This window comes from Haemaphysalis longicornis, unplaced genomic scaffold (assembly GCF_048455015.1).
Source record: "Haemaphysalis longicornis isolate Haplotype H1 unplaced genomic scaffold, Haemaphysalis longicornis Haplotype H1 scaffold_1, whole genome shotgun sequence".
Classification (NCBI taxonomy): domain Eukaryota; kingdom Metazoa; phylum Arthropoda; class Arachnida; order Ixodida; family Ixodidae; genus Haemaphysalis; species Haemaphysalis longicornis.
The window spans coordinates 279533096-279556443 of record NW_027526203.1 but is presented as its reverse complement, the minus strand read 5'-3'; the positions used below and the strand labels follow the sequence as shown (position 1 = coordinate 279556443).

At 47.8% G+C, this 23348-nt stretch overlaps 1 protein-coding gene and 1 non-coding gene across 4 annotated transcripts in view; one reads left to right on the top strand and one right to left on the bottom strand.

Moving 5' to 3' along the window:
- Positions 1 to 23348, top strand: part of LOC144146717 (sushi, von Willebrand factor type A, EGF and pentraxin domain-containing protein 1-like) — a 759548-nt gene that overhangs the window by 638241 nt on the left and 97959 nt on the right. The gene's annotated exons all lie outside the window — the stretch shown is intronic.
- Positions 15126 to 15198, bottom strand: Trnar-ccg (transfer RNA arginine (anticodon CCG)). Its single transcript has one exon. It is a non-coding gene; the product is annotated as a tRNA-Arg (tRNA).

The window sequence follows — 23348 nt, the reverse complement described above, 5'->3', positions numbered from 1 at the left end:
CCATCCCTTCATAATCCACACGCGTAGACGGCCACCAGACCAGCTGACGAAGAAGTGGAGGTCTACCAAGGCGAGGACGCGCTACAAGAGGATTTGCCCTACGCGACTGCACTTTCGGAAGACGACGACGAAAGGGATGAGGACGATTGATACTAAATAAAACTGTGAACATACTTTAATGGTCTTTGCTTTACAGTGCCGTCCAAAACGGCCTTGCACTGCTGGGGTCCTGCTGCTTCGTCTCTCTTTGGGTCCACTGTCAGTGTGGGGGGAAGCTAGGTCGACCCCCAGCTGTGCTGTTTATACCAAGCTGGAGAAACAGCAGAGCTTGCACAAGGGGTATACCATATAGTGCAAGCCGCGCCAATTTTTTTTTTTTTATTCGTGGCATGAAGTGGTCCCTCGAGTGCGTTGCGGCGAAGCGGAGCCATTGCCTTGGGTTGTACACAGCCGACGGAACACAGCCACTAACGCGGCATTCGAAACACGCGATCGCTTCCCGACGGGACGTTGAGCAACTGCCATCTGCTGACGGCTTACGGGCCCAGTGCCTACTCTGCTCTGTGCAGGACCGCATTCTAGATCGCAAATCGTCTCCTTTTAAAGCAAGGCTTTACTAATCTCGTCGATGGGTTTCGCCGTCGCAGAGGATCTGACCTTCATTTGACCGCAGCACCACCGTACCCTTGCAACGCATCACGTGACGCGCCGGGCCGAGGTCCGCCGTAGCCGCGTCAAAGCCACCTAGAAAATTATAGGCGGCTTTGGCCGCGTTCGCTGGCCGCCCGAGTGCAGGTTTGGCGCGCCAGCAACGCGATTCAAATGGACGTCGGTGTGACATCACTCTAGGGTAGGGAAAGAAGGTGACGTAGCCGAGTGTCTCCAACGCTGGTCAGAAACTCGGGACGTCACTTCACACGCGCGGCCTGGCAAGCGGCGACTGGGCGCTGGTGCGTTTACGAACTGGTGCACGTAGCCAGAGATACAGGCACAACCGCTGTCCAGAAAGGCACTCTTGCCAAGAATAAAGTTTCACACGCTGGAAAGGAGCCGGTAATGTAGCCCCGAATCGCAACAGAAGTCGCTATCAGGACTTCTATTGAAAGCGGTCATCAAATGTCCGCCGCAATGGTAGGCCGGCAGGCCTAACGCCTTCAGGCATCTCGGCCGCTCAGCACCGGCGGCGGGGCAGTCGGAACAACGCCTTTACCGGCATCCGCAATGCTTTGACGTCCGCACTAAACGGCGAGGTCACGTGGTTCTCTCTAACGTGCCCTCCGGGCTGGAAGCGCAGAAAATCGAAACATACGATTTTCAGGCCGTTCAACGTAATTGATTATCGTGCGTTCAAGTATTTAAAGTGCTGTTTCGGGTTCGTCAGGCCACTAAGCATCGATAAAAGTAATTAAAAAGGAACATAACATTTTTGTTCCAGTACTCCTTTGAGTGAAGCTTTCTGTGTCTTACTGATAACGTTCGTGCGCACCACAAAACGCTCTGCAAGAAAGCCGTCTCTGACGATGATGATTATCGTGGGTGAAAGGAGACAAAAAAAAAACGCTTCCCGGGGCCGGAATGTAACCTGGGTCGCTCGCGTTATCAAGCCGACATCTATCCGATACACGGTTGAAGCGGTTTGTACTTGCAGAGGGGTGCATGAACGCGCAATTTTAGACAGAAAAATTATGCACCCCTCCCTCCAACGACGACGATTGTTGAACGAGGAGTTTTCTTCGTGCGAAATCAAATGGAGAAGGGTGAAAGTCAAAGCCGCTGCGATCGGAAGACTAAACTGCGTGCGAGGCAAAGTCAAAGCTCAACGAGCCAAAGTGCAGACCGTCTACGAGTCAGAGTCCCAACTCAGACGGCAATCAAGGGATCCCTCACGAGCAAGCTTCGCGTTAAACCATCGTCCTCGTTAGACGGAGCGGTGCATGATTTTTTTAATCTTTCATTCCTCTCTTCTTCTTTGGATTCGCGTAAGGTTGCTGTACAGCCACACACACAGGTGTTCGTCCGTATGAGCACTGTGATGCTTTGCAATACAGTGCGTGCGATACGGAAGGTACTCTGTTTTAGACAATCTCCTGTGTCGCGCTGCAGTCGTCGGCCGGCCGCCTCGATTAGCCGTGGATGCGATGGTGGAAAGTGGTCGTAAGTGGCGTTCCATTTCGCCTACTCCAAACATATTACGCACTGCAATGCGCTAAAACCAATTCGTAAGCACGCAAATTTTCATTCAGCTTATATGCCTGAAGCGCATTCAGTCGCAGTTTGAAAATGACTTTTCCTCTCGCGTTGGACAGCGTGGGCGAACGCTGGCGTTCTCTGGGCAAGCTTGTGCAGCGCAGCGGTGAGCGGGGGCTCGCTGAAGTGAACTGTATTGCCAGCCGTACCGTACGGACTGGCTTTATTTTGGAGACAGGCTAACGACCGCTCCCGTCGAATGCAGGCTCTACGCAAATGAGCCAATATGTGCTCCGAATCCCGCGAGCGACCTGCGCAGGGCGGCCTTTTCATATATAATGAACCCTTTGCACTCGGTTGTGCGCTCCGGGCTTTCAAATGCATTGTACTAATGCATTTCGAAAAAAAATATAGCCGCTTCCTGCCGCTCTAGCTTTCGTTACACGGGTGTTTTCCCCATTAAGCGATGCTGTCGACAGCCATTTTAAAGTATGGCGGGAGGGTGCATGTGTCCATTCCAGAAAGCAAAAAATAAAAATCCTGTTGAATTGGCGATCGATTCATTCAAGACGCGAAAACAACCAAGCATACCCGGCGACTTGCGTCTTGAAAACTTCCGGTCAGCTCCCGTTCGCCGCGATGAATACGGAGCTGTGCGAACATGGTCGTACGTTCGGTTTATGTATGGACTATCTCATGAAAGTTCGCTGTTTTTTATTTCTTTGGCAGAAGACGAAAACAGAAAGCAAAACAAAATGGGCGCGCGCGTTTAACTTTAGTTATGATGCCGTGGAGATTTAGAAGCTTTAGATAGAGGGGAAAAAATCGGCCACCGTCGCAACTGAGATTCGAAGACTGAGAAAAAAACGGAGCTGGTGGTCTTGACTAGCTTAACTTGGCTTTTCTTAGATGTGCCCCTTTCTTAAAGGAGCCATGAAGAGAAAATGCAAGTTGGTTTTATTCGAAAGATTTCGTGTTTTATAGTGCCCCCAGCGCTTGTCCGGATACAAACGATGCTTTATTCACTGAGAAATTAAACAATTTAAGTTAAAATTTTGATTTTCCCGCTAAATCGTTTGTTTTCGGGGTCTGCAATGACATCACAGGAACCGACCGCTCTGCAGCCTAGAATACCTTCATTCACGCATCCGCCGTACAGGGTAGAGACACGTATATACACTGGCGCCGCCATGTTGGGTCGCTCGCTCGCCGCCGAAGCAAGTCATTGTGTCAAAACCGCGCTAAAATTATCGCCGCAATGCGGTTTACTGAAGAAGTTTGAATCATATTGTCTGTTTCGCGTTGCTAGGTCTCGTGGGAAACGAAAAGAACAACGCGTTGAGCACTTTGGCCCAATTGCGGCGGCACGGGACCGTTAAAAGGTTGTCTCCACCCTGTACAGTGGTGTTGGTTTGTTCCCGCGTTTATTTACGTTACCCGAACCTAGATGGCGCCACCATACCGTAGCAAGCGTTTGGTTTGTTATTGCCCGTATTTAAACCTGGCTTGTTTTTGTTCTGGGAGAAAATATTCGTTCCCTGAAACAGTGCTCGCTCGATAAATGTGGTCACGTAAGACACCGTTGCTTGCGTCAATCGGCCAGTGTCGTCTGAGACAACCCCAAGCCCCGTAGTGCTGTGCAGCGAAACCAAGCATGCTGTGCGCAGTACGAACAGCAGTACGCATCAGTACTTCTATGTTTACATGTGCTTCCGTAACTTCCACTGTTTGTCCCATCATTCTTATTGCTGTGTAAAGAATGTGCCCTAAATTTAAGCGCAAATCGCTCGTTCGGCTAGTTTGTAAGCTCTACCTAATTTGCGTCTGCTTCTGCCGGCCTCCGCCAATCGCAGAGCTGGCTCGAATGACATCATAGATTCTGTTGCGGGAAATGAGCTGGTGAGTCGCATGGCCATTCCCTTTTGTCCTAATTATGTAGCTTATTTGAGCGAAGTTTACGTTAAAAGTGGTGTCAGTATGATTCTAACGAGGCAATCTTTTGAATTAACCAAACTTGTGTTTTCTCTTCATGGCTCCTTTAAGAGAAGAATGGTTCAAAAGCGGAGCTTTCTCCATGCAAACTGTGCTAAATCAATGTCCAAAATTCACCCTTCGAAAGTCCGAAATTCGCGAAGTGGCAAAATCCGAAACCAAAGTCCACTTCAACTCAGCCAAAGCCAAAGTCCAAAGTCCAAAGTCCAAAGCCAACGCCCGCGCTACGAACCCAAAGTAAATGTTGTGCGCCCGAAGGATATACGCCGGTTTCATAGATACCCAGGTTCTATTCCGACCACGGGAAGCGTTTATTTCTTGAGGCGCGTAGAGTTACTGTATATGCTCCCTACGGGAGCATATATATGCTCCCGTAGGGAGCATATACAGTAACTCTAGAGGCGCGCACTGCCAACATCTGCTTGTGCACGCTCCTGGCCTCCTCGCCACTTTCCCTCGCACTTCTTGGCCTAGCATTTTCCCCCTCCCTTCGCCGAGCGGAATTTCCTGTTAACGATCCGCACGGACAGAAGAAAGGTTAAACAGATCCGCTGCTAAAAACGCTTTAATGGTTTGCAATTGAGAAGATTTGCTTGAATAAGGAAATAAAAAAAATCGATAAGCACCCTGCTGTTTCGACCGACAAGGAGCCTACTGCCCTGTAATAATCATTCGAGCATATATTGTCTCTGACTCGGCGCTCTATAGAAAGCGTAACCTCGTCTCCGTAGGTCGTCTTCACTACAGCAGTGCAGAATGGCCAGTTGAAGTGACCAAGTGTGCAAGCTCGGCGAATGGCGAAGCCCATCATATGATTTGACTACAGAGCGCATGCGCGCAGGGACAACACTCGAGGCGTGAATGGCGTTTTGCATTGCGTAATATCCCTGCACAGAGGCCCATTTTCATTCCGATTGAATGCTCGGTCACGTCATTTATCGAATTCGCACACTACGTCACTTCGATTGGTCATTCTAGAGCATTGTGATGAAGGCGCCCTACGGGGACATCTTAGAGGGTTCGACAAAAATGGAGCACTGCAGCAAAGCACGTTTATTGATTGATTGATTGTAGGGTTTAACGCGCCGACGCTACTCAGGCGATGAGGCGCGCCGTTGTGGAGGGCTCCGGATTAATTTTGACCACCTGGGGGCCTTTAACGTGCGCCGAAATCTCGTACGCGCGGGCGTTTTGGCTTTTCGCCTCCATCAGAAAAGCGGCTGCCGCGGCCGGGAATCGAACCCGCGACCTCGTGCTCAGCAGCACAACGTCTTAGCCACTGAGCGGTGGGTAAAACACGTTTATGGTAAAATTCTGCCCCTCCGTGAGCCCAATGGTTTGTTCTGTGAATTGACTGCACAGGTGAGACCTCTGAAACGCCCAACAAGACCCACAAGAACCTTCGCCAAGGTTGCTGTCGTAAACATTTGGCAGGTTGCATCCTTAAATAAGCGCCCGTGAGCCTCCTTTGCCACAATGTACCTAAATGATGAATCACTGCGTGGAAGAGGGAAAACTTTACAAATCACGATGCCAGGTATGTGTTTTGACTCCTAAGTGGGATCCGCGCTGTGACACCACGAAATGCAAAACATTATGGGTGCATTACATGGCGTCATAGGTCAGATCGCAATTCCCACTTGAAATTGTACGCGGGGCCTGTCATTGGCCTACTTTGCTCATTTCGTCGTAATGAATGGCTGCTGGGGTGACACTGGAGTGTTTAAGTCGAGCCATGGGAATTTTCGAAGAGTGTACCCTAACATCTCGCGGTAAATGTTAACGCTTACAGCAAAGTAAAGGTGGGGTGGAGGGGCAAGAAAACGTGGGTACAAAGAATGTATTCGGATGATGCAGGATGTTAAGCCTGCATGCCTTCAGGAGACATAAATATGACGCTGCTGATGATGATGGCAATAATAATGATTGCGGTGGTGGTGATAGGTAGGGTGTCATTATGACATGCGTGCAGTGCGTTAGGCCTTTCTAAGAAAGCTTGGAATGAAATTCATATTTTCAAAAACAGTTGGTTTGTGGGCAGAATGTTCTGGTGGGGTCAAGTTTCAGCTTAAGTTCAGGTTTCAGTTGGGCTGCAGTGAAGTCTATGCTGAGTTAAGGGTTCCCAAGCGGGCCTGAACCGCGACGGTGAGGTTAACATACGGGCGATGGTAAGAAAACTAATCTGAGTTTAAATTAAGGTGGTGGCAGTGGTGGTTGTGCCGCTGCTGGTGACGATGATGATGATGACTACGACGACGACGACGATGATGATCATATTCATTTTGCCAGCTCTCCTCCCCAGTTCCTTGTGCAGCCAGTGCTACAAAGACGCTGCATTCACGTTACGTTGAATATGAGGGATGCGTGATCCGCTCGCTTCGCCGCTCGCTTGAGTGTGTTCCCGTCCGTAGGATGTGTACGGTTGCATCTGTGTTAAGCTGCGACCTCCGGGGTCATGCAGTGCGGAAGATTGAGGTGAATTGTTACCTCCCAACGATGCGGCAAAATCCACGGTTCATGCTGGCGATGTGTGTATAACGCTATGCTTTGGACCACAGCAATTAGGACTCGGTAAAATGAAAGCAATAAGTAACATGTTTGGTTTAATCACACTTAGGTGCCTATGGCTGTCCCGCAAACCATAAAGAAAGAAATTATACGTTTTAACAAAAGCTATAAGAACGCAGGTAATCAAACAACTTATAATTAAAAACGGCGACGACAAGTCACGGTGATTAAATTGTCGCCGCGCGTTACCCTCGTCGAGACGAACGCGTTTTTAAGGCTATGCATTTAACCGTTCTTTTTTCTTTCTTTCAAGGAAAAACCGCTCTGCAAGCTACCATTTCCCTCGTTGCTTGCTCCGGAGAGTCGCCAGAAAATTAATTGCCTCGGCACCAATCGCCCGAGATTACATACAGCTGCGATGACGTTGCTCCAGTTTTAATATAGCAGTACCCCCCCCCCCCCCCCCCCTTTCGGTACTTTCCCCGTGTTTTTGCTAACGCTGACTACGCACTCTACAAGCTACATTTGAGTCTCCGCTTGAGCGGCAAACTTTAAGCTCGCATGCTGACACCCGCAGGAGCGGTAAACTTAAATAAGAAATGTAACGCAATCTTTTTTACTGCTTATATGTCGCGCTTTCGAGGGAGATTAGACATGGCAGGAAAAAGAAACAGAGCGTGCGAGTGGAACAAAAGAGACGCAACGACGCACTTTCGTATTTCCGAAGATGGGGGCAGTAATTTATGCTTAATTTCGGTGCCCGCTGGTCGCCTGGTTTCCCATATGAATGCTCGGTTCAGCGTTAATTCCGCCGCTATCGGACCGTTCTGCAATCAAACTTTGCTGGGCTGGCTTTCCTTTTTCTTCTGTAAGTAAAAGGCTTTGTTATCATATCATCATGGGGATTGCAGGAAATCGCTTATCATAATTTCTCAAGGTAACCCTTTTATTTTAGTCTCCAGTCATTCACTTTGTGGCGCTTTGTGCTGGCTTCATGGTTCTGGCGCCGTAGATGCTCTATAGATCAAAGCATGTGCTAGTTCCAGGAAAAATTTTTGGTCATTTGGGAAACGTTGAGGATTGGAGTCGACCTCCATGTGGCCTATTGTGACCACACCTTATTTAGTGTTACTAGCATTTGCGGTCACACCGATGGCCGAGGAAAACAGCCGGCACATGCTCGTTACTGCCCACTTGTCGTACATGTACACTATCCAAAAACGATCGGGGACGAAATGCCAGAGGCGTAGTTTGATGTTCCGCATGCATCAAGTACTCAATAAAACGTATAAACAAAAGATAAGGGGTCAGAATCACTTGTTCATCTATGAAACGCCACAGTGAAGCACTGCACATTCCTTTTCACCCAGATACAAGCCCAAAAATATTAGTACTATCTGTACAAAACTACATATTACATGGTTCACGGGAAGCTTTGTTTATATGTTTAAGTTAACTCCTCGCGAATATTGCGCTTCGGGCTCACTGCAACTAGTAAAAAGACAAATGACAGTAAATTTACCCCGCTCAATATGCGCAAGTTAGAGTGTTACGTCTCGAACTTACCTCAAAGGGGCAGGAAAGGACAAAACAATGCAATGCTTCACTAACCGTGAAAATACAAACAGCGAATTAGAAGCTCAGTCTTCGTACTTGTGCTCCGCGAAACAGCCCCGTTTTTGGTTTTATGCCTGGTCTGGTCTTATTTGCGGTGTGTTTCGCAACACTTCTAAGGGGAACGCCACGTCAGAGCCTTTCAAAGACGAATTTCCAAGAAACGAACGCCTAAGCCTTTCCACTTAATGGTTCGCGCGTTTACTGCATAGAACGACCTTGTCTGCGCCAAGTCATTTCCTTCTGGCTTCCACGAAGCACTTCGGTGAACGTTTTGATTGATCAACTGCGTCCTCAAATGAACCAAAAGTTCACATCGCGAGAAAGTAGGAATAAAACCCGAAATTGCTCTTGTCTTATCTTGCACTACAGGCGTTACAAGCAATGTTGTTGCGCCTGTAAAAATTTTGCAGCTCATACATCCGTTAGAAGTTCAGTTCGTCGTCTAGAAGTGTTGTGCAACTGTTAATAAATTGAACATTTGCGAATCCAGCACCTCAAGTATGGGATCATAAAGCTACAAGGCAGCACACATGCTGCAGCAAACGTGCCATTTATCTTGTAATCATTCTTTTTCATTTTACAGCGGAGCAGTATATGCCTCGGTTTCCACATATAACGTGCGTGGATCAGTCGGCGTAGACCGGAAATTTTTCACACCCAAGTCCTAGCGTTTCCTTCTTTAAGGCTTTTGTTGTGACGTTTTTGCCAGTTTTTTTCCCAATCAGCTTGAAGGGCTGTCGGGGCGATGTTTTGGCAAGTGTCTTTCACGTCTAAACACGCTCACTTCATTGGTTGCGCTGTTACGCGGGCACGGAAGGGTGGTGGTGGAGGGGGGCGGGGATTGGGGGCGTGCCCGCGCAGCCAGCCTTCACGCGATCACCGATGACATGTCGGTTGTGCTGGTGGGAGATTTCAACGGGGACGTTTCACGGTCCCGTGCGACCTGACTGCTCTCCTCCGCGGCCGAGCAATTTGGGTTGGTGTGTTAGACAGTAAATGGAGAATACCTCAGTAACCTCACATTTGCTGATGACGTTGCCTTGCTAAGTAACTCAGGGGACGAATTGCAAAGCATGCTTACCGCACTGGACAAACAGAGTAGAACTGTGCGCCTGAAAATTAATATTCAGAAAACTAAAGTAATGATCAATAACCTCGAGACAGCACAGCGATTTGAGATAGGTGGCGAGGCAGTGGAAGTGGTAAGCGAATATATCTACTTAGGCCAAGCTGTGACTCCGGATACCAACCATGAGGCAGAGATAATTAGAAGGATAAGAATGGGGTGGAGTGCATTCGGCAGGCATTCTCAGATAATGAATGGCAGCCTACTATTGTCCCTCAAGAAGAAAGTGCATGACAGCTGTATCTTACCGGTACTCACCTACGGGGTAGAAACTTGGAGGCTCACTAAGTGGGTTCAACTTAAATTGAGGACGACTCAGCCAGCAATGGAACGGAAGATGATAGGTGTAATATTAAGGGACAAGAAGAGAGCGGAGTGGGTCAGGGACCAAACGCGTGTTAAGGACATATTAGTGGAAATTAAGACGAAATGAACGTGTGCAGGGCATGTAATGCGAAGGCAAGGTAACCGTTGGTCATTAAGGGTAACAGAGTGGATCCCTAGAGAAGGCAAGCGTGGCAGGGGACGGCAGAAAGTTAGGTGGACAGATGAGATCAAGAAGTTTGCGGGGAGAAATTGGTCGCAGTTAGCACAGGACCGGGATAATTGGGGAGAGGCCTTTGCCCTGCAGCGGGCGTAGATAGGCTGGTGATGATGATGGTTAGACAGTAAGATGCGTACGGCGCACGGAGGAAACTGAGACCCCCGTGCTCTCCCGCTATAATAATACTCTATTCCTTCCAAGTTTCATTCAGCTAAGTACGGAAACGTGCTTTGCGAGTCGTCTGGTTGCTACTTCTGCAGTTAGCACGTTCAAATTGCTCTTGTAGGTAGGCCGCAGTACATGTCTAACACATATTTCTAAGTCGAAGGCCACCACCCATTCGCTATATCCACTTGCAGTCAACTGCAATCATAGAGCTGTGTTCTTCGGCGCTTACCGTTGTGAAGCGCAAACGCAGGAACAGATGGGCGAGAGCTGTCTATATTTGCGCAGCCGAACAACTCTGCAATGTATTTCTTGTCTCCTAACTCTTAATGCAATGCAAGTCCTTAGCTGCGCACGAGATAGGGTCCAAGCGTTTCATAGAGTGTTGGCTACTTTCGTATGCGGTCCAGGTGGGGAGTCCATACTGCGGGCAACCTTTTCTTCGCTTAAGAGCCTAGTGGCGTTGGTCTGGTGTATTTCCATCAGCTTGCCCCGGGTTTCTTTTTTTTAATGACTGATCATCTCTCTTTAAGGTTATCAATTCGGTATTATTTTGGTGCTGACTTGCAGTTTTATTTGCGCCTACCCACCATGAAAATCCTAAGCCACCTTGGAGACTTTTTAAAGAGGTTGCTGACACTTGCAAGTTTCCCGCTGTGCGTTGTTCCCTCGAGTACTGGTATACAAACTTTTCATGAAGGACTGTACACGTGGACACGTCTTGTGGTTTTTTCGTTTGCGTCCCAATTTCAGTGCTGCACTTTTTGAAGCCTTTGATGTGCATTAATTGAAAGTTTATTCCCTATGCCCATTAACCATCAAGCCTATCTAAGTTTTTTAGACAGTAGTGAGCTTGCAGCGAGCCAAACGCATGCATATGCATACAGGCTGCGATAAAAACTTTCTTTATACGTCTACGTACGTCGCCCGTTCAGACGTGGCTTGACACTCAAGGAGTGTTTATTTCCTGGTCTCTTGATTGTCGCTTGTGTAACATTATCGGTCATGGAGAACCGAGGGCATGCCCACGCAATAACCTCAATCATGCGAATATAATTTACGGCAATTCCAATAAATTATTTACACGCATTTTATTGGGAACATCGCCAAACTCACATCGAAATATCGCCAAATCGTTTTCAGTAGGACGCCTCGGGTTTTGTTTTCTTCATTTTTTTCTGAAACACCCTCGTTGGGCCACCTTGGCCCCTTTAGGATGGACTGAGTGTAAGGAAACCTTCACGAGCCAACGATTTGCCTAGTACCCGAGTTGAGGCGCGATTGTGCATCAGGCATGGTTCCCAACGGGATATCCTAAGAGCTTGCCGCCATTATGCAGGTAAAATGCCGACACGTACTCTGGGGTACGGTAAATGACTTGTAAGTTTTGTTCTTTCGAAAATTCAAAAGTGCTATGCGAGCCATAGCCCCAAAATCCGCACTTTATACATAGTGATAATTGTGCGGTAATGCTAGGCGTTGAATTTTCGGTGTGTAAAGCTTGTACTCATAAAACGGGAAGTACCAACCTCGTCGTGCATTGCTTGACGCTATTTGGGTAGCTACATTCAACGTTTCTACTCTTATCTCCACTTTTTCACCGCCCCCCCCCCCCCCCCACTTTTCTTTTATCCCCTGAGCCCCACTCCCCCACTGCGGTGTAGCAGACAAGGCTCTCCACTTGGCTAGCCTCCCGGCTTTCCCGTTCGTTTTTCTCTTCCTCCTTTGGTAGCGCCAAACACCGTTTCTAGCCTGAGTTGATATGGTAACCTTAAAACGGCATGTGATCTCGTAGTAAACACAGAGTTTAGTAAGAGCTCTATGTCCTCCAGTGATCAGGACTGGAATTGGACTAGGACACTGTTCTGACACTGTTTCTTAGATGCATCATTAGGCTAAAGTACTGTTCTGACATTGTTTTCTTAATGGCAGCTTCATTTTAGTCCAACAAATCATTTATATGCTGCACACCCCTTACAACTAAATAGAATGGGGCACTGGCCGCTGGTAACGTGGAAACGCATGCGCCCTGCACTCAGACTGTCTGTTCATTTGGCCTTGTGAAAGGAAGCACTGTGCGCGTTATTCCCCAATGCCTGCTGACTTTTATTTGTGTGTGCGTGCGCACCCGCACAGCGTTATATATATATATATATATATATATATATATATATATATATATATATATATATATATATATACGTATATTTAAAAAATGTTAGCTTCACTAACCGTAGTAAAAAAAAGAGCCTAACAACACCCCTATGCCACCTTTGGCGTTGTAGACTGCCGACCTATCTTTCTATATTTCCTCAACGAGCGCCTCATTTCCTAACTATACTATTCAGCGAAAGCCTAGCGAGGGTCTCGGTACTGGCAGCCTTGATTCCAAGGTAGCATAAGAGGGTTTCCCGCCAGTTTTCCACCCATGACAGGTTGTAGACGTTCGAGTCACGCCCCGGGGGTTGAAAAGAAGGTCCCCTTCTCCCCGTGTAGTCAGAGTGGCGCTGGCTACTACCCTCAAGCGTCAGATACAGTTCTAGTAAATTTAAATACCCCAGAAAGTGAAGGAGAACACAGTCGCCCAGATAGCCGAATTGGTAAAGCATTCGAGATCAAATCGAAAGGTGTGGGTTCGGTCCCCACTCTGGGCGCGTGTTTTTCTTTCGTTGTTTCTTTCTTTCTTTCTTAAGTATATTTAAAAAATGTTGTATTCACTAACCGTAGTAAAAAAAGAGCCGAACAACACCCCTATGTTTGCTTTGGCGTTGTAGACTGCCGACCGATCTTTCTGTATTTCCTCAACAAGCCCCTCATTTCCTAACTATATATATATATATATATATATATATATATATATATATATATATATATATATATATATATATATATATATATATATATATATATATATATATATGTGTATTTATGTTTCTATATATTCATGCGTGTGTTCGTATTCAACAAGCACCAACCCATTTTTTTTTTTCATTCAAACGATGAATCCACTAGGGCTGCCCAAGGATTTAAACATTTGCACACATTGTTTAATACGCCTTTCTTCGTACCACCTAAGAACGGGGAAGGAGGTTCTTAATCATTTTTTTTTTCGTCATGCGCCACTGCCTCATTCAGATTAATACAGCATGCTCGCCAAGCGCAGCACGCGCAAGGAACAGACATTTCTTACTTGAAGTGATCTTGCGAAATAGCTTCTGTTAATATTCTGTTTCTTGTCGTTCTTTGTTTCAATATTTCTCGCACTGTTCCGGACACAAGCGAAGCTTCCCACATTCCGGTCCTTGTTACAGCAAAAATAATTTCAGCTCGGCCGCCTTCTCTCGCGCCGCGTTTCACGCGCACTTGCTTCTGTGATAGGTGCTGCGTTTAATACGAGAACATTAATTTACACTATGTTTCAACGCGTATGGCGTTGCCTGGAGGAAGTCACGTTTTAAAGTGTTGCCGCGAAAATTAATGCTCAGAAGTTGTTTCCCTCTTAACCTGAACATGCATCGTCGGGATTCAGTCACGCGAAAGCCGTATATATTTCCCAATCCCTGACTTGCTCACTTCCAGAAAGCACCCGTAGCTTCGTTAGCACGTCGCTTCTAATGGAATAATAATTTATAAAATTAATTACAGTAATCCGGCCGTGAGTCATTTGCAAGCACTCAGTCCTGGGCAGCTTCAGCAAAGGAACGGGGGCGGGAAAAAAAAAAGAAAGGAAGCTGAAAAACGAAAAAAAAAAACATTTTCGGTGCGTGGTGATACGTTTGAGCCTTTAATAGGTGGTATAAAATGACTTACTCCCAGGAGTAGCTTAATAACTAGGGTGCTATACTGGTATGCCCACAAGGCCACTGGTTAGTTCCTCGCTGTGGCGGCAGTATGTTCTATCGAGGGGGAAAATGTTTGGCCAATCGCTAAGCAACGGTGTTGCATACATGAAACGTTCCCAATCTGCGAAGCTTCGCGCGTTACCCGACATTTTTTTTTCGCGCAAAAATAAGCAAATCCCATCAGTTTCAGAGTACGTTCATATCCTGGTGGAGCCGAAGACAAAACTACATGGCGCCGCCGGGCTAACCGAACGTTTGAAGAGGGAGTGGCGCTGTGGGAAAATTTTAAAAAGCAGTCTAACAAGCAGACCGTGGATAGAGTTTCAATGTAACGCATTGAGTCGTCCTTGCATGAATAGATAACATAATTAGTTGATGACCTCATGGTTACCGTTGCCAGTTCATTTGCACGGTAAGTAGTCAGTCAAACACTTTTCGCGCCAATGTGGGACGAATCTGATTTAGCCATCAAAAGCACCCCTATCGAATAGGATTAGTCACGAGTGACATAAAAATAGGCTTGCCCATTTTTTCATACTACTAAGTTGCTAATGTCGCAAATCGCACTTTTTTTCTCTCTCGTGCACGGTGTATTTTTCACTCGTCGAAAATCGCCGTCACAAACTATTGTAAATGTGTCTCTAAACATACGTTCACCCCAAATTTAGTCCGTTGTAAGTGACATTCTCTTATGAAAGGTTCGTCTTGGCGACTTGAAGACGTGCGTGCCTTCAAAAGGCATCTTTTCAAATGCAGTAAAGGTCAGTGCTTTGCGCACAGCAGTTTGGTACTGATTGAATGTTTGGGAAGACTAGTACATACCCTTCGAATGAGGCGGTAACTGCTATACATTAACGAATCAAGAGCTGCCGGTAATTCAACCCGAGCACGTCACATGGAAAACAAACACAGTACTCATTATGCCAACGCCTATTATATACATCATGAGATATTTGTCGTGAGAGCCCTTTCCTGACTAACAAATCTCAGGTCTCAGAATTAGCTACGATATGAACTTCGTTTTTCCTATTGGAAACGGTTCTGGAATACTCCCTGCTAAAAAGGATAAACCAACTAAAAGAACCGAAAAGGGGAACAAATAAAAAAGAAACCAAAGTGAAAGTTAAAAAAAAAAAAACACTATCGTCCACGGCAGGACTCGAACCTGCAATCTTCTGATCCGGAATCAGACGCCTTATCCATTAGGCCACGCGGACAACGGCTTCACCGCAGGCAAAGGGGGAAACAACAGTGGGGTCCCATTTTTGTGGAAGTTCATAATATACAGGTGGACAATAGAGTGCTTGACTGTAACGCAGTGGTTGAAAGCCACGATGGCTTTCCGTGACGGTCAAGTGGAAAATACGCTCAGTATGTTTATTTCTAACCTCTTTCACTTGAAAAAAAAGGGGGGAGGGGTTAAAAATAAAATATTCCGAAGCCGATGACAAATAAAGCCGTAGTAAATTTTTCAGTTTTAATACTGGTACCTGCCGTGTTCGAATTCTACTCTACCAGATAGGGAATTCAATGTTCTAACTTTTGTCTGCATTTATACAAGAAATGAAATAAAGACACGCTCGTACGTCCTGAGCTGGCCTAGTGAAAGATTTAAAGAAGTTTATTACAAACTTACCACCACTCCAGATTAAGGCATAGGATGGAGCTCATTATCGAAATTGCCGTTGTTTGTACCTCTTTAATACCAAGAGGCGTTTTTGTATGGCTGAACGTTCCTTCTCTGTATGGAAGCCCATGGCTGCGCATGCGCAGTCTGACTACTATGCCGAATGGTGCATACATTCCAGGGATAAAATGGCCGCTGCTGGAACGAATACATCGAAATCTTGGGCTGGAGCTACATTTGGAGCTTCTATAGCACCTATCAGTGGTGAGCTGCAGAGATTTAAGGTTACAGTTATTTACCGAGCATCCTGATCTCGTGCATACGTGCTGCATTTGAAGCGTTGCTGTATTCCGACAGCTCCTCGCGAATTCCATCTGTGCCACACCCTTAATGTGCATATGTCACGAACACATCCAAGGTAAAAAGAAAGCCTACTTGCAGAGTAATCATTCGGAGGCCACTCTGCCGGTTTGAGTGGACATGTTAAATTCAGAAGCATCAGAAATATCCTTATGTGCAGCGCTAGAAATGACGTATGTGGCCAATCGCAGGGTCAGGATATCAAGGCGGCCGGGATGAGCGCAGCCTTCTTATCGCTGGCGGGTTTGCGCGGTGCTGAAGCGGTGTATAGACATCGTGGCGGCAGCGGTGACGGCACGAATTTTATGGCTCTATACTATAGGCTCTCGGCATGAAAAGTATCCCACAGATTACCCACGACCGAGCGATAACGAGAACGACCAAGGGTTGCAACTGAAGTCCAACAGCTCGCTTCAAGAGCCGTGGCCGTACGGATCGTTTCAGCGGTTTGCCAGAGGCGTTGCGAAGGAACAGATATGAATAGATGGCCGTACTCATTGACGCGTTGCCCGAGGATATCTGTAGTTCATTTTTTTATCAACGTGCAGTGTGTCGTTGAGGCAGAGTGACTTGCGCGTCTTTCTGGAAGTAGCGATTCCTCGTATCTCCTGCTTCCTGGCGGCCTGCCACTCCGCATTACGATTAACGAGACGATGAGTCCACCTAGAAGTGGGTCTGTGCAGGTGGGATGGATTGCATTGGCAAGGCGCAGACAGACCGGGAACGCGCTTGTTGACATTAACAGACCGGTGACATAGCTGGGGCGTCAGCTTCGTCCCCACCACGCAAAGTTTACGTCAAAGATCCTTAATGTCAGCTTAAAAATTATTTCGTCGCAATAGCCAGCCCGAAGATACCCTTCAGATCTACTTCGCTTATTAAATATACCGTCATTCCCTATTCGCGGGCATTACTTCTGCTTTTATTCGGTGGGCCCGCACCAGTTGACATAGGAAGGCGCCGCGGGCTATGGTGAATCTTTAAGTGCATAGTTCGAACTTTACTTGTAGTTGCATCAGAATATATGCGCACTGAAAAATCCGCTTGTTAACTTCTGGAAATGGTAGGGAAAAATCTTGCTGCGAGCTTGTCCTAATAACAACCTTTCTGAGCCGCACTCACTACCGCGCGCTACTTGACGATCTTTAGGACGACTGCACATTGCGTACGCCTCCATTGCAGTCCTAAAGCGGCATGTCGTAGCAGAGAGTAGATTTAATAAAGAAGCGACGAACGCTGTGCACTGGGCTTGGCATATACTGGGTGTTACAACAATAAACGCGCGTCTTTAAAAATATTTCTTGAACAAACCGCTTCTCCTTTCTCAATAAAACTTTACACGAAAGTCGAATTTTGTTATCTATTTTGTTTAACACCAATAACGGCTATGGCAATCACTCCCTTCATTAGGAAGCGAGTAAAAACAGTTCTCGCCTATGGAAAGCCAGTGGCCGTCTTGGGCAAAAGGACCACCTTGGAACTGTAGCGCCACGTGGGGTATTCAGAACGAAACACGCGATGCCGGGTGAAAGGACCAATCGTGGTGAAAGGACAAAAATTTATCTTTGTCGTCCGTTTAGTATGACCACACAGAGTTAATTCAGAGTAGATTACTGGCTGTAATGAAATATTCCACCATTCAGCGAACATCATCGCATGTTCAGTACATGTCGACAATGCTTATCGCACAGATAGCGTATATAGGGCATATTTAAGGCAAACCACAAATAAACAACCAAGCCTCAGAGTTTTTCTATTAGAAATGCGAATGGAATTCTTTGTTACGAAAGTCGGCTAGCAGAATGGGTCGAGAGGGTCGTGACACCACACGTTGAGCTGCGGGAAAAAAAAACCCAGAAAGTTTACTAATGATATCACGAAGGTCTAAGTATTCGAGAACCAACACGCGATTGACTCAATAAAAAAACAAAAACAAAGGGAAATGCGCTGTTTGGGTTAGGGATGTTTGAGAAATGCAAAACAAAATCAGACCAAAAACAAAAGATACAGAGTGTTTTTTTTTTTTTTTATCGCAAACCACAACAAAAATGCTGGGTCGATCCACTCTGTCAAGGAACTTGGACAGCAAAGCTGTGAGACACCACGTTTGTACGCGGTAGGCTGAGCTCATCCTCGTCCATTACATTTTGTGCGGGAAATCTTCAAAGGTGTGTGGGTTGAAGCGAAAGTCGTTGCAATTGTAGAGCGCACTCTAAAGCAGAGCATCAAGCCACGCTTTGAATTTGCTCTTTTGGACGGTATCAGCAGCGTATGTGGGTATTCCAAGCCGTCTAAGCTTCAAGTACGCATTGATTGCGACACCATCGACGATAGTTCATGTTACACTCTGTCCGGCTTCCTGTACATCAGTTTGCATGTTGGCGGCTTGCTCTGTGATGCCCAACCGGCAACCTTCATGCTGAGACGCCTGATTAGCGCCTCTCCCACGGTGTTAAGTGGAGGCAGGTGTGCTGTGCTAGGAGGACACACATATCATCATCAGCAGCAGCAGCAGCAGAAGCAGCAGCATCATCATCATCCTCATAAGCTACTCAGGTCCACTGCAGGACGAAGGCGTCTCCCATTGACCTCCAACCGCTCCTCTTTTATTGTAGAGACGATTTCCCGTCGAGTAGAGAAACGCTGCACGCACTGTACTGCTATCACGTTCCCCCCCGGACAGGCCTCTTGCTTTTTTCGCTTTTCACCCACAGTCGAGATTCCCTTTGGATACGCGTTCTTGAACCACAGTTTATCACACACCGAACCACTGATCCCAAATTCTACATAGAGAAATTTGTTAGAGTTCGTATTCCAACCATTAAAGGTATTGATTGCTATGTTTTGAATTCTCCGTCCGGCTGGTTGAAAAGAAAACACGACGGGGAAGATTCAACAACGAATGCTACACACTTGTTTCAGCCCAAATATTTCACGCAATCTGAAGCAGTACTGGGTTGGGGCATGAGGTTAGGCATGTGCTACAAAATTAATGAAAGTATGTCTTTAGTCTAAAATTAGTGTGAAACCACGGGCTCTATCGTGCCTCTTCATCAAGCGGATAAAACCCCCCTGCGGTTCCCATCATGCCTGTGAGGCGTGGCGTGAACCGCAGCGCAGATAAGATTTGTAATGAATTCATAATGCAGCACATCATCACTTCTGAAATTCGCTCCTTTAGTTGTAGTCACGGTCATTCAAAAGCACTTCAGCGAAGCATACCAGTGGGCATCTTCAAGAGGGAGGGTTATGAATCACCTGCAAAATCACTTATGCTTCCGTGCACGATGATAGCCCAATTATCTATTATTGAGGCTTTTAGTCTTTTTAAACTCGCTCGAACACCGTGCATGAAAATAGCTTAAATTTACGATACAGCGGCCCTTTGAACGGCCATGGTATGTGGAAGTTTAAAGAGTTTGCGCTCTTGAGGGCACAGCAGACCCATTACGTGAGCTCTAGGGTGCATACGCGGGCACTTCTGATGCAAGAACACGGAGACGTAAAAGGGGCTAAGAGTAAGTAAGAACACATTTCATAGTTTATGCCTAACAAGGCAGCTAAATGGCGCATTGAGTACGACCGCGGTTGATTATACCAACTGCGCAGTTTGTCATCATTACAATGAAATGGAGTAGTGCTGTCAAGCCTTAACATGCAGGCGGGGAGGCCTGGTTGTTGCATCCTTAGAAAGGCTGGAGCATTCAGAGAAGTAGCGACTCAACAAATTAAAAACGAACAATGGCTTCCTTTTTCTTCTTTCTTTTTTTCTTTCCTTGTTTTGCATGTAAAGAAGGAAAAATCAAAAATACCGTGAACAACGCCTTTGTAGCCGCTTTGGTGCAACCTCTAAGCTGAGGAAGAAAGAATCTCCTCCACGGTGCTTTCAATTTTTCAATAAAAGGTGAAACCAAGATTCGGGAAGCTCTTTTGTGGGGGCACAATATTTCCAACACAATCTTCTACAGCACCAAGCCAAAGCAAAAGAAAGAGCACAAACAAATACGAAAGTCTATTCTCCAGCTCCATACGATTTTTCGAATCCGATGCTCATGATTTTTAACAATTCTTCTATTATATGGAAGCCTGCGCGGTCTGCCGGCGTCGAGTGCAGGTTATGACCTGTTTCCCTTCACATAACAGGCTCCCCTTTCACGCCCCTGCGCTATCCACCCGTTAACATATTGAATTCCATCCTCAAATCTTTCGCCTCTTCGGATAAAAAAAAAATTTGATGTCAATCACACAAACCTGCGATGGTGGCTATGCGGTGGCTGCTTCAAGGGGGGAGGGGGCATAATCGTATACGCACCCGCCAACCTCGTTGAGGTAAATACCTTATGGAATATTTGGGTGGAAAGGCCTTCTTCGCTTTTTCTTTCGGAGGCTGTGGGGCCTATGCATGGGGGTGATGACTTCATACGTCACATGCTTCTTGGCATCTTTGGGAATTACATCCTTCAACCGCCCAACGTTGCGAACTTGCAAGATTTGTGAACGCATTGAAGGCGTCTTGTGCAGTTACCCTCGCCTCGAGACACATAGGATTTCGCTGGAAGAAACATTGCGACCCCATGTTGAAGCGTGCCTTGAGCACATCGACGTTCTGGGACCTGGTCAGTCTACGGACTCCGTGGCACGAGCTACATAAGCCTTCGCGTCCTCTGTTTGTAGCAATGTTTTAGACCAGACTTTTCTAGTGTTTGGATGTCACACTGTAGTTACGAGAATACTCCTGGTGCGTGCGTGTGCGTGCGCGTGCGTGCCTGCGCTTGCGCGTGTGTGTGTGTGCGTGCGCGTGCTTCCGTGTGTGTGTGCGCGCATGTCCGTGCGCGTGTCCGTGTCCGTATGCGCGCGCGCGCGCGTGCGTGCGTGTGTGTGCGTGCGTGCGTGCGTGCGTGTGCGTGCGCGTGCGTGCCTGCGCTTGCGCGTGTGTGTGTGCGTGTCCGTATGCGTGTGTGTATGTGCGTATGTGTGTGCGCGCGCGCATTTCCGAGAGCGTGTCTGCGCGCGTGCGTGCGTGTGTGTGTGCGTGTGTGTATGTGCGTGTGCGTGTGCGTCTGTGTGTATGCGTGTGTGTGTGCGTGCGTGCCCGTGCGCGTGTCCGTGTCTGTGCGCGTGCGCGTGCGTGCGTGCGTGCGCGTGTCCGTATCCGTGTCGGTGCGCGCGCGCGTGCGTGCGTGCAAGTGTGGGTGTGTGCGTGTGTGTGCGTGTGTGTGTGTAAGCGTGTGCGTGTGTTTGTATGTGTGCGCGCGTGTGCGTGTGCGTGCGTGTGTGTGTGCGCGCTTGTCTGTGTGCCTGTAAGTGTCCGTGTCTGTGCGCGCGCGTGCGTGCGTACGTGTGTGTGTGCGTGTGTGTGTGCATGTGTGTGTGCGTGCGTGTGTGTGTGCATGTCCGTGCGCGTGTCCGTGTCTGTGCGCGCGCGCGTGCGTGCGTGCATGCGTGTATGTGCGGGTGCGTGTGTGTGTGGAAGTGTGTGTGTGCGCGCGCATGTCCATGCGCGTCCGTGTCTGTGCGCGCGCGCGTGCATGCGTGTGTGTGCATGTGCGTGTACGTGTGCGTTTACGTGCGTGTGTGTGTGCGTGCGTGTGTGTGTATATGCGTGTGTGTGCGCGTTTGCGGGTGTGTGCGTGTGTGTGTGGAAATGTGTGTGTGTGTGCCCGCGTGCGTGCGTGTGTGCGTGTGTGTGTCTGTATGTGCATGTGTGTGCGTGTGCGTGTGTATGTGCGTGTGTGTATGTGTGTGCGTGAGTGTCTCTGTGTGTATGTGCGCGCGCGTGCGTGCGTGTGTGTGCGTGCGTGTGTGTGTGTGCGCGGGCATGTCCGTGCGCGTGCCCGTGTCTGTCCGCACGCGCGTGCGTGTGTGTGTGCGCGCGCATGTCTGTGCGCGTGTGCACGCGTGCGTAGGTGCGTGCGGGTGTGTGCGTGCGTGTGTGTGCGTGTGTGTGTGCGTGTGTATGTGCATGCGCGTGTGTGTGCGTGTGTGTGTGCATGCCCGTGAGCGTGTCCATGTCTGTGCGCGCGCTTGCGTGCGTGTCCGCGTGTGTGTGTGCGTGCACGTGCGTGTGTGTGCATGTGCGTGTGCATGTGTGTGCATGTGCGTGTGCATGTGTGTGCGTGCGTGCGTGCGCGTGTCCGTGTCCGTGTCTGTGCGTGCGCGTGCGTGTGTGTGTGTCTGTGTGCGTGTGTGTGTGCGTGTGCGTGGGCGTGTGTGTATGTGTGGGGGGAGGGGGGTGCGACTTTCAAGCGTGCGTGTGTCTGCGAGCCACAGTTTGGCTAGAGTGAACTAGAATATTTAGTTCACTCTAGTTTGGCAAAGGCGGCGTCCATTCAATACCAACTCCGCCTTCGGCAGTGCATGGTTATCTCAAATACCACTCCTTTTAACTCATCAGAGGGGAAACATGGGCACTCATGTGCACTCTTTCGGTGGCTTGGCGATCCCACACTGTTCTTTTTTTTTTCACGGCGTAAAAAAAAGTAAACTGGCGTTATGACAAGCAAGAACAGTATCGTCCAAGATCTCCATAGAGAAGTTGAGCAGATTACAGTACGTCACTTCTACTTCCGCTCGAAACACCGAATGGATACAGAACACTGTAGCTGCCGACGCCGCTTTAGGAACATAAGCTGCCCGAATGAATAATGCGGGATTCTACTTATTTTCGCTGTCCAAAAAAATGCCCCTTTCACGTCTCACGACGTTGGGCTTACTTTATTACAAAAGCACTTTTCGCGCCGCGTAATAGGTATTTGAGCACTGTTCTTTGCCTGAACGTCTATCACTGTCGTAAAACGATCATTACTGTTGAACGCATGACCCAATTATCTGTTCGTTGAGTTGTGTTTTCTTTTAATATCTACTGGGCAACTAGAAACCATTTGCTACTTTCGGGCCTTGCGAATGCCTCATTGCCTACCGACTACGTACACCCAGCCTTGGCAGGAAGCTCCAGACGACGCAAGTTTGACAACTTGTTGCTAAGCTAGTGGTTAATAACGGTCGGTAAAACTCGCATTGTAAACACACGAACACAGACAGACGCAACAAAGAGAAAAATGGCATGTACCCGCGCCCGTACATGTCGTTTTCGTGTGCGCCTTTGTCTTTCCTTTTAGCACTCTTTTAACGATCGAAGGTTATTGCTCCTTCCCGCACTCATATAGACAAAAAACCCGGAGTTAAGCATTTGCCAATACCCGTCTGATGGTATCTAACGCTATGGGAGTATTGGTACTCGCACAAAAGGAACACAGCCGGGGGTGAGCGTTAGCCACTACACCTCTGAAGGTATGTCCTACAGCCCTTGTTATGCTTAACGTTCGCCAACCGTAACGTTGAGACTAGCCACGTTCGAAGCAACGTCAAACCCATTCAACG